Genomic DNA, 12,624 nt, shown 5'->3' with positions numbered 1-12,624 from the left:
ATTTACAAGAGAAAAGCAAACAACCCCATCAAAAAGTGGGCAAAGGATATGAACAGACACTTCTCAAAAGAAGGCATTCATACAGCCAACAGACACATGAAAAAATGCTCATCATCACTCGCCATCAGAGAAATGTAAATCAAAACCACAATGAGATACCATCTCACACCAGTTAGAATGGCAATCATTAAAAAATCAGGAAACAACAGGTACTGGAGAGGATGTGGAGAAATAGGAACACTTCTACAATGTTGGTGGGACTGTAAACTAGTTCAACCATTGTGGAAAACAGTGTGGCAATTCCTCAAGGATCTAGAACTAGAAATACCATTGGACCCAGCCATCCCACTACTGGGGATATACCCAAAGGATATAGTCCTTTCTAATTTGAAAAGCAGAGCATTTTTACTCTTGAGGCAATTCACCATTAAGTTTACTAAAACAGATAATGGCTTCCAAAAAGTCAAGGGTGAGGGAATAGAGTCAGGGAAAGAAGAAAGGAGCCAAATTGATGAATAAGGAAAGGAAGAACAAAGAATATCAACATGTACTGCACAATTATTTCTTGAAAAATATGTCAGCTTATACCAAGCCAGTTTCAACTAGCAAGTAACTAGGCAAACTCCTTTGGGTAAGGGAGGCAGTGATACAGAGTCCAGTGTGAATACCAACATGAATTTTAACTACTTCAGAAAGACATTTCAAGGGCATTGAGTAGGCAAAATGTACTATATTCAAAAGCTACTAAAATGCTAAAAACCATGGCAAATGTTTAAATGTAATTGCCTGAATGTAATCAGGCAATGTAAATGTAGAAGTTGCTTTTAAGAATCACCCTGTTCAATGAACGGATAGAGAAAATGTGCTGTATGTAATATACACAATGGAGTACCATTCCACCATAAAAAAAAAAAAAAAGAAAATCCCATCATTTGCAGAAACATGGATAGAACTGGAGGTCACTGTGTTAAGTGAAATATGTCACGCACAGAAAGAGAAATACCACATGTTCTCACTCACATGTGGGAGCTTAGAAAGTGTATTTTATGGAGGCAGAGAGTAGAATAATAGTAACCAGAGCCTAGGAAGGGTGGGCGGGGGTGAGATGAAGAGAGGTTGATTAATGTGTGCAAACATACAGTTAGATAGAAAGAATAAGTTCTAAGGTTCGATAGCAGAGTACAGTGACCGTAGTTAACCACAATGTATTGTATATTTCCAAATTACTAGAAGAAAAGATTAGAAATGCTCCCAACACAGAGAGATCATAAATGCTTGAGGTGATGGATACCCTAAATACCTTGACTAAATCATTGCTCACTCTATGCATGTAACAAAATATCACATGTACCTCCTAAATATGAACAAATACTATGTGTCAATTAAAAAAAATCATCCTATTAAATCTTTTGAAGTTAGAAATTTGGTTTATCATACAGAACCTGCATTTCATCAAGAATAGAAAACGTATTCTCTGGCTTTTATAGCTTTCTTGGTAGTTGGTCTTTGGTGCGGTGGTATGAATAACATAAAATTAAACCTGAATCCACCACATGTATTTGAGAGTGGAAATATAAATACTTTTGTATAATCTCTCCCTCCCGTAGATGTCTACAGTGAAAAAATACAGTTTGATAACGTGTCAAAACACAGGAAGGAAAACAAGGCGACTGAAAAATGTGGGGAAGCAGAGCAAAAAAGAAAAGCAATACTCCTAAGTGGGCACCTTTGAGACAATCTACCAATGAAGAAGCATTTACTGAACAACTACTGTGTGAATGGGTTTGTGCTGGGCTCCATTTGGGACAACAAAACACATCTGATAGGATCTCTGTTCTGAAGGGGCTCATACAACCAAGAAGGTGATAAGAAAGACAAACCCTGGCTAACACGGTGAAATCCCATCTCTACTAAAAAATACAAAAAAACTAGCTGGGAGAGGTTGTGGGCGCCTGTAGTCCCAGCTACTCAGGAGGCTGAGGCAGGAGAATGGTGTAAACCCAAGAGGTGGAGCTTGCAGTTAGCTGAGATCCGGCCACTGCACTCCAGCCTGGGCGACAGAGCGAGACTCCGTCTCAAAAAAAAAAAAAAAAAAAAAAAGACAAACCTAGAAAGATACTTGAAATATATGCCAGTTCATGAAATGTGTCTTCTGATGGTATAAGCAATTCATTAACTCATTTCAAATTAATTCAACAATATTTACAGAAGTATGCCTATATGCCATGCATTGTTCTAGGTTCTGGGGAAATGCCTATGACGAAAACTAAGAAGTTAGTCCTCATGTAGCTTAGGTTCAGTCGAGATGGAGTGAGCAGAGATAGGCTACAAATACACAAATAATATTTAATATGTAAATATTGCAAAGAAAAATAAAGCTGGATAAAGGGATATGGGAGGGAGAGAGGGGTGCACAGTGGTCAGGGGAGACTTCTCTGAGAAGGGGACATTTAAGCAGAGAACTGAGAAAACTAAAAAGTGAGCCACATTGGGGCCAAGCGTCATGGCTCACACCTGTAATCCCAGCACTTTGGGAGGCCAAGGTGGGCAGATCACTTAAATTCAGGAGCTTGAGACCAGCCGGCCAACATGGTGAAACCCCTATTCTACTAAAAATACAAAACAATTAGCCAGGAGTGGTAGTGGGCCCCCAGTTACTGGGGAGGCTGAGGTGGGAGAATCACTTGAACCTGGGAGGCAGAGGTTGCAGTGAGCCAAGATCATGCCACTGCACTCCAGCCTGGGCAACAGAACAAGACTCCGTCTCAGAAACGACAACAACAAAAAGTGAGCCACATTGATATTTGGGGCAAAGCATTCCAGGCAGAGGGAAGAGTATATGCAGAGACCTCCAGATGGGAATGTGCATGTGTTTGAAGAAAAACAAAGAAACCAGTCTCTGGGGAGTGATAAGAAATGAGACCAGAGTAACATCAGAGGAGAGCCAGAATACATAGGTCAACAAAAGAAATAATACGGGGTGATGCTGATGAAATGGAAGTCCACTGGAGGGTGTTGAATAAGTAGGATGGCATGCTCTGCATCAGGTTTTAAGTGGGAAACTCTAACTGCTCACTCCATCCACAACAAACTTTCTGAAATTCCTACTCTGCACCAAATACTAGGTATAAAAGAATAAGGTATAGTTCCTACACTACTACTATTATTATCATCATATATCCTTATCATTAAGCACACCAGAACCAGCAGCACCGTCAATGCCATTATCATCATCATCACCATCATCACTATCATTATCAACCTCCTCAAAATGCTGTTACTTAACTATACAACCAGTGGTCAATACACTTTCCTGAGTAGTGGGCCAAGATCCAATACCTTTTTCTTTCCAGGATAGACGAGTGCATTGGGTGAGAGTTAAGGGTACATCTGACTTTTGTGAAGCTACCAGGGCTTGCAAAGTGATTTGAGTTACAAGGAAGACCCAAGAGGCCAGGCTATGTGCCAGTGCGAATTGGCCAACTTGTGCTATACCACAGCAAGGCTGCTATCTGACTAGTTAACATCCAGTTGGACAACTTCCTGCAACGGACCCATTCTTTGTGGATTACAGAGTTTCTTTAAAAGACAAATAGTCAAAACCAGACTTACAGTTTCTTGTTTTGGATCTCCCATGAAGGTGAGGCTCTTTGTGGACTAAAGAAAAGGAGTTCCTCAGGACAGGAAAGAGGTTACTATTAGCATAACTAACTGTAGCTAATTTTGTTATGGTATGGTTCTAGGGTGGCCCTTATTTTCAGGAATTTAATCTCAGAACCTCAACTACTTCTTTAAAAATAGAAATCACCCACTTTCAGAGCCTTTGATATTTCTAGAATATCCTGTTCATTCCTTCCTATGTTATATTAAAATTTTCTGTTTATGTAACTGTCTCCCTACTAGCTTCTGAAATTTCCAAGGACAGAGACTATGTCTTATCCATGTCTGTACCCCAATAACTTGCTCAGAGTCAGATAAACCTTCATTGAAATATGTAGTTTTTTCCTGCTTCTTTCCCTACAACAACAATCAAATTTCTACCCCTTGGACACTGCTATTGAAGAGTACAAAGATACTGTAATAAAAAGGAAACATAAAGTTACTAAAAATCGAGCTTCGATAATATAAAAATGAAGAGGAAGAAGAGGAGAGGAAGAAGAAAAAGGAGATATTCAGGTGTGATGCTTTGCTCTTTCCAATAAGGTAATACCTGGTATTCAGTTGAAAGTTTCCCCATAAATCCTATCACCCATGTAAAAGTCTTTTCTGGAAGCAGATCAAAGTTTTGAAAACACCCTGTCAGAGACAGTATGACAGCTATGAATAGAATGTGGCATGAATGCTAGATTACTCATGATGAGAAAGATAGCAACCGCAATGCTGCAACAGAAATAAAATACTAAGAGCTTGTACGGGTAAAAATGACACCAACAGGCTGCAAGTATTACCCTCAGAGCTACAACAATCCCTTGAATTTTAACCATTTGTTTCTGGTGTTTTTTTGTTTTGTTTTGTTTTTGTTTTCTGAAAGCCAAAAAAAAAAAAAAATTATGAAAAAAAGACCCAAAGAAAAAATTCCATGAAAAAAAATGAATAGAGATATTAAGTGAGCCAAAACATGAACAAAATCATTTCAGGAATAATCCTCTAAAAATAAGAAAAGAAACTGCCTTTTGCAAAGATGTGCCTTGCAATTCATCCCAGTGTTAGTTATCAGGAAAAATCCCCATAAGCACAAAGAACTTCATCCATAAACCATTCTCGCATTAGGTATCATCAAGTCATCCTTAGCTAGGAAAATTTTATAGGTGCCACAATATAAAGTGGGAATTTGGGACCAGAACACAAGAAAGGAAGTTTCTAACTTACAACCTATTAATCAAACTCAGCCTCGGTTTTGAGCAAATCTTAATTCCAAAGTTATACTGCAGGCTAATGTGGCCTCCAATTATATGTATGTATGAGAAATAACTCAGCCCGGGAGTGGCCTCTGTGAATCATTCTAGACAGATACAGTGACTAGACCTACCACAATGCACGCTCAAATCTCTAAGTTAAAGAAAGCTGGAATGGGCCTATCATCTGGAATTATTGGGACAGAGCTACCATTTACAAACCCATATGCTCCGTGTTATTTACTGCCAAAATTAAAATCCAAGCAATCTGCTTGGGAAACGATGAAGCCTGACCATCGTGATACTTAGAGGAGAGTCGTAGTATGTCCTCAAGGCATTATTTATTATTGGTGTTTGCTTACTTTCCCCCCAAAGTCTGTGGCTTATCCATAACATCTGGGCTTCATCGTTGACTGGAAAACTTATGAGAGCCCTCGTGCTGAGTGAGGCAATGGAAACAGAAAATGATGTCGGAGGATTGTCAACAGGCATTTGGACATTGCCAAACATCATGCTCTTTTCCAAGGAACATTCAGGATGCAAATAAAAATCAAGTAACACTTCTTCTTGGCAAAGGAATGGGCTTAATTTGCTTTTGTTTTCTTCTCTCTTGGTTTTAACTTGAACTAGGCTGCAGAGGATCATGATGACTTTATCAACTTTAGTTGCATTAAGATAAAGAGCTGTAGCTATAGTTTAAAAAGGAGAAATTTTGTCAGGTGCGGTGGCTCACCCCTGTAATCCGAGCACTTTGGTAGGCCCAGGTGGGTGGATCACAAGGTCAGGAGTTCGAGACCAGCCTGGCCAATATGGTGAAACCCCATCTCTACTAAAAATACAAAAATTAGCTGGGAGTGGTGATAGGGCCTGTAATCCCAGCTACTTGAGAGGCTGAGGCAGGAGAATTGCTTGAACCCGGGAGGCGGAGGTTGCAGTGAGCCAAGATCATGCCATTGCACTCCAGCCTAGACGACGAGAGCAAGATTCCATCTTTAAAAAAAAAAAAAAAAAAAAAAAAGGAGAAATTTTACGCAGTTGCATAAAGCAGCTCCCCTTGTGGAGAATTCTATGGCTAAGTCACATAAATTCCCTCTACTACAGTTAACTGCTTTGAGAATTTATTGGGAACTTTTGTTCCGCTTCTGCTTGTCCACTTGTCTACCCTGTCCACAGCTATTTTTCAGCTATAGTGACAGATCTGTATTAGCCCTTCCTTTAAAGGGATCAGAGATGGCAACAGCTCCTCCAGAACATCAGAGTCCTTCATGTTCCAGCAATCTCTAGGTGATGGCCCCCTGGTGGCTGGTGGTGATATGGAAGGGAGAAGTAATGCCACTTTCACCTCTTAAATCATCGATGCACTTGGTCTTTCATGATGAGGCCCGTTTCTTTTTCTGTCACTGCTTTTTCCACTACCTCAAGCTGTTTAAAGCTGTTTAAGATCTCAGCATCTTTGTACATGCTTAGTGTACTTTCTGCCTGCCTGGAATATGTTCTTCTTCCTTGTTTGTCCAAGTCCTTGTTATCCTTCAAAATGTCACCTTTCTGCACTAGCAAGCCTTCGTTGTCCTTTGGGATAACATGGAGGGCTCCTCCTCCCATAACAGTTCCTTCATACCTGTTACCCTTATAATCACTGATTTATGTATCTATGTCAACCATTGGCCCCCAAGTTTTTTCCCAAACAGGAAATCAATATAATTTGCCTTTGTATTCCCAGGCTTGAACATAAGAGGTTTAATAACTATTTAAGAGACAGTTTAATAACTGTCTGCTGAACAAAGTAGGAGGGCCAGATGCGGTGGCTCACGCCTGTAATCCCAGCACTTTAGGAGGCCAAGGTGGGCAGATCACAAGGTCAGGAGATCAAGACCATTCTGGCTAACACGGTGAAACCCCATCTCTACTAAAAATACAAAAAATTAGCCGGGTGTGGTGGCAGGTGCCTGTAGTCCCAGGTACTCGGGAGGCTGAGGCAGGAGAATGGCGTGAACACGGGAGGCAGAGCTTGCAGTGAGCCAAGATCGTGCCACTGCACTCCAGCCTGAGCGACAGAACGAGACTCCATCTCAAAAAAACAACAATAAAAAAGTAAGAATTCACTATATTAAAATGATAAATCAACCAAACACCCATGCCTGTTCTTTAAAAGATAAGAAACATGCTGATTGCAAGTTCTCCATCCTAAAAAAAAAAAATAATAGATCCCCTACAACTTCACAGAAAAGAGCACCCGATTCTCAAAGTTGGGGGAAAAATAGTGCAATCAAAAAGACAGGTTGGCAAGCTTTTTTTCCACAAAGGGTCAGTAAATGTTCATTATCATGAGTTCTACATTCTCTATTTCAGTTACTCAAGTTGTCTGTTGTAACATGAAGGAAGCCATAGGTAATGTGTAAACAAATGCATATGACTGTGTTCCCATAAAACTTTATTTCCAAAAATAAGCAGCAGGTTGAATTTGCCCTGCAGGCCCTAGTTTACTCATTCCTAATATCGAACGTCAAAGAATTTAAAAGCATCAACTTTAGTGTTTAATGAAAAGGGAAGTACTTTCATGTGTTCTCTAGAACCCCAGAAGGAGGGAAAAGCCTATGTAGGACATTTGTATGTGGATATCATAAGGATGACATGCATTTTCAAGAAAATCCACTCATCATGCAAAACCAAATGACTTTAATAACCATGAGCTATGTTACCATACCCTGTTTTGTGGGTGAATCTGAGTTTACTAGTCAGACTGATGGCCCATGGGGCAGGAAGCAAAATTTCAAAGGATAGTTGTGCTACAAAGAGGTAGATAATCCTTCCTCCATTATATCATTTTCTTATTCCTGTTTACTACACTTTGAAAAGAAGTCAAAACGTCATCTTAAACAATTTTTTGAGACGCAAGGAAGTCAAATGCTCTTAAAGTCATGCATTTTCTATTTTCCATACCTCTTTTTTGATACAAGTGTATTTTTCAAATCTTTTACTGTTTAGCATTCTCCTTATTCTAATGACAAATTTCCAGACAAATTACTCATCACTCAAATAACAGCTATTTGTTAAACACTTTCTGCAGTCCAGTCACAGTGCTAGGTGCTATGACAGTCTCTCAAAACTGAACATCTAGGGTGGGGGCCACACCTGGACTGCAGCCTGTTTTTATAAACAAAGTTTAATTGGAACATAGCCACATATAGTCTATGGCTGTTCTGGTAATACAGAGTGAAGCAGTTTCAACAGAGACCACATGGCCTGCAAAGTCTAAAATATTTACTATTTATCCTTTACAGAAGATGTTTGCCAGCCCTTGATCCAAAGCAAAGATCCTAAGCAACAGAAATATCCATCAGTAGAGGACAGGTTAAACAAATTAAGGGATCACTATTTTATAATTAATCTCCATATAATGGAATACTATAAAACCCTTAAAAATAAAAGCTAAAACAAAGGAAGCATATGTACACCCAGAGATATAAAACTATCTCCAAGGTATGTTAAGTATAGGAAATTGTGTAAAAATTGTGTAGTATAATTTGTACAAAAGTGGTATACATAGGGATAGATTCAGAAATGTGCATGCTTATAAATGCATACAATAACACAGGAAGAATGGAAATGTATGCAAGACATTGGTATCACTTGTCTCTGGGTAAGTAAAATGGTAGACTCAGGACTAGAGATGATAATGAGACCTTTAATGAAAGCGCATATTGTTTAAGACCATTCAAATTTTTTATCCATATGTATACATGAATTCTTCAACATTAATAAGTATATAAAAATAACACTTTTTGAAAATTGATGCATTAAAGAAAATCAAGTTTGGCTATGACCCCAAAGGAAATAAAGTTGTATCTGGCCAACCCAAATTTTCTACCAGCTCTGGACAAAAATGGACCAGTGATTTCAAGTTTCCCTATCCACCTCCTTTTTTCATGTCAAAGAAGGGAAGCTGCAGAAAGCTCTGGCTTCCTTGGTATAAGGAAGCATTGGTTGTTCCACATGAACACCAAAGACGCAACATCTGGATGTCCACACATGGCTAGGGCAGTGAAACAAATTCAGATGGAGGCCAGTGGCAACAATCACAAATAGGAAGCACTGTGGGCCTACCACTGAAGCTGCTGGGGCAGGTGATACAGCATGTCCTTTGGGAGGGGCCAGAGGCAGGGCTGACTCTATCTATATGCAACAAGAAAAGTGCTGCCCCACCTAAGCACCAGAAAAGAGAACAGAAGCTCATAGGAAGGGCAAGAAAGCAAAAGCAACAGGGGTAATATGTTATGAAGGGACTAGGCCAGACCTGAATACCAAGGATGACAACAAAATGAATAGCTGCCACACTGGGGGAACTACTTAAAAGGGGTGTGTGTAATTCTTTTTAAGAACATGCCGGAAGTTATATAAAATGAAAATTGTCTTTCAAAACAGTGGATCTACCATATTAATTTGGGGAACTGCCCTCAGATCCACATCAGTGGTCTGTGAAACTGCAATCTAGCAGCTTGTAATGGAAATGGCATGCTCATTCATTCAGACAATCTTAAAATGTTCCTGTATAGATTTTTTAAAAGCCTATTAGCATGTAATTGGTATATTAAGGAAACACAACGCTTAGAGTCAACAATCCCACACAATGAGATTATTATTTGGATTTGTTTCTTTCAAAAATGAAAATAACTTTATTATTTGAATGTTAGGAAGACATAAACAACAGAGAAAACTATAAAAACAAGGAGAAGTTTTAAAAACCATCTTAAATTCCAAATTCAGGAATTATTTAACTTTCTGATTCCCACCAAAAAAAAAAAAAAAATTTTCATACCATCTAGCTAAAAATCTCAAAATAGAGTAGCAGGCATTACCCTAGATGATTTCAAAGTTAAACCTCCTCTTTGCCACTCCAGCACTAACAGTGACCTTCCCTCTGGCTCCCACCTTTGAAATGCAATGTCACTCAAGGTTCACTGGCTATTTTGAGAATAAGCAAATCAAATTACCCAAGATTTTTGCAAACTCACGCCTCCTAGAAAAAGTTAATAATGCCTTTATGTTAATTTGATTCACCTTCTAATTTTGGAACTTTATTACTCTGAACACATGTCAGCTGTTATATTTCTAGTTTAATTGCCTAATTGTGAAATTTCTATGCCATGTGTATTGGACTACTGCTTTGGGGAGAAAATCCACAATAAATAAAAGTTATTTTTAAAAGAGACATAAGGGCTATTAAGCACCTGGAAAAAATGCATAATTATAACCACACATTAATGTCATTTTTTAAAAAGACATTGAGTTGAAAAAAAGAAAGGAAGAAAGGAAAAATATGTTTTTATTAGAAAATTCATAAGAAAATGAAAATGAAATTAAGTGAATTCATTTGAAATAAGTAATTTATCAATAGTAAAATCCTTGAAGAAATTATTTACCAACTGTAATTCTGTGAGCCAAGAGTTGGAATACCCACTTATTAAAAAATCATAAGATAATCCAATTTAATAACAATAAAGAAGTTCAAATATATAAGTAACAAAAGTAATGGAGCAGGCATTATGGAAATGTGTTATGAAGAAAACTCAGTATTATTGTTCTTTCTAGCTAATTTTCAACTGTATGAAATCTCACAAGATGTATATCATCAGAGGCACATTAACTGAGAAAAGTATTTCTCTCTCACATGTGTGCACATGCATATAAGTACATATCCACCTACTAATTAGAAAGACACTCCTGTGAGCCAGAATAGGACATCTCTGCAAAGATTGGAAACTTTGCAAACATTCATCATTCATAACAATTAAGAACTTTATTGCAGCTACAATCAAGTTCCTAATTTCGTATCACAACCTAAGTCTAGAAGGAACTGGCAGAAATTCACACTTGTTTATATTTAAAATCAAAGTGAAGTTAAATTCTGGAACAAATACTGGTATTCTTAGTTTCTCCTGCAATGTGAAACATAATACTCTTTGATAAGTTACTGTTGGTTAACTTAAAATAATTTCTTGCAGGTCTTATTTTCAGTAACATGTCTCCGAGTATTCTTAGTTTTGACTTGTTACATTTTTGAGTCCAGAGCTCTAAAGCATCGCGTGTTAAAGGTCACAAAGAGAGGCAGCCTCTAAAACTACTCATTTATAAAACATTTTGTTGACTTGTTAGCTTATCATTGTCAACAAAAAAATTCACATAAGCTCTAAAAAGTGCCTTTATTCCAATGAAAGACAATAAAATGATAGATAGCAAGAATAGATAAATCAGCATTCAGTGCAACTAGGGAGATTTCCAATATATACAGGTTAAATAATTCAACTTCCAATTAATTAACTGGAGGTTATTATGCCTTTCTCTTTGCATGTTAATCATTTAAGAAAAAAAATTTCAATATTAGGTATAGTATCTGTGAAGTATTTTTCCAACTAGAATTTTTTAAAACCTTCAGAACACTATTGATTACAACTTTCATACACATTTCCTTAAAAAAAGATTGAAAGTATTAATAAGGTATTAAGGAAATTTGAAGTTAGTATCTCAGTTTGGTTAAATTAAGGGCCCATAAGTGCTTAGGTATAGTACTTTTTATTTGACTTATCCAAGAGAACTTTTTTTTTTTTTTTACAGAGTTCTGGTTTTATAATATATTCTTGAGGGAAAAAAATATATCATTATTTGATATTTAATATTAATTCACCTAAATACAGTAAAATTTCTTTACAAAATCTAATAATGAATATACAAAGACTATTTCACATCATGATGAAAAGAAAACTGACTGCTAGCATTCTATGAGGAATAAACCAGACTTTATGACTTCTAACATGTAGTAACATTTTTATACAGCATTAGGTCAATTTCATGGATGCCTCAGCCTTTCAGTCTTGTATCTAGGCCAAAAGCATGGGTTTCTGGAAGCAAATGCTATGAATCAGATGACAGGTAGAATATGCCACTACAAACAACCCCAAAAGTTGTTCTACCACTCCTGGCCAGGTCTCATTCCCTACAGGACTGGTTGGATGGAGCACCTGTGCAAGGATAACCTCCTGGACAAATTTCATTGCCTCCTGGAGACTTTTTCCAAGGTTTGTCTCTGAAGGAGAAAACTTATCCAAAGACTCTGACCTTGACATACAGGAGTAGAGAAGACACTCAGCCAGCTGATTAAAGTGCACAACATATTTTACCAGAAAGCAGGGAAATCTCAGAGTACTATTCTACTATGTATAGTAAGGATATGGTTAGGGAGTTGCCCAATTTTCCTGGTAGCTCTGTGTGAAGCATAGGTACCAGTCTTTTCCTATTTCACATCAACAACTATCACTGAATCTTAATTTTGAGGGTCATCACATCTCCAGTTGCTATTTCTCCCTGATTCTATTACCCTGCCCCAGATCAGAAATGTTTTTCTCAGCACTTTCAGTTTTGGAGGAACAACATCTTCTTCTTTGGGCACCCCAGGCTCACAGATCAGTTTCAGAAAATCCCCAGAAACACAATATGGCCTGAACTATCAGTAGGCTACTCAGAACTATATTCTTTTCTTTATGTTATTCTCTGGATCCCAGCAGCTAGAAGTTTGGGAATTACATTTTCCAGACTCCTTGCCATACAGTTCAGGGTGAGGTCACACAAATGAGATACATTCATAGGCCTAAGAGAAGCCAAAGTTCAATATGGTGATGGCAGGCAGATGAATAGGCTTGGGCCAATGGCCAATGGGAGGTGTTGCTAGATGCTT

At 37.9% G+C, this 12,624-nt stretch overlaps 1 protein-coding gene across 1 annotated transcript in view; it reads right to left on the bottom strand.

Moving 5' to 3' along the window:
- ARHGAP6 (Rho GTPase activating protein 6) overlaps positions 1-12,624 on the bottom strand; it is a 546,871-nt gene that overhangs the window by 435,266 nt on the left and 98,981 nt on the right. The window lies entirely within an intron of this gene.

Source organism: Colobus angolensis, unplaced genomic scaffold, assembly GCF_000951035.1.
Source record: "Colobus angolensis palliatus isolate OR3802 unplaced genomic scaffold, Cang.pa_1.0 Scaffold310, whole genome shotgun sequence".
Taxonomy (NCBI): domain Eukaryota; kingdom Metazoa; phylum Chordata; class Mammalia; order Primates; family Cercopithecidae; genus Colobus; species Colobus angolensis.
The sequence above is the reverse complement of the archived record's forward strand: the minus strand, read 5'-3'. Positions and strand labels throughout refer to the sequence as shown.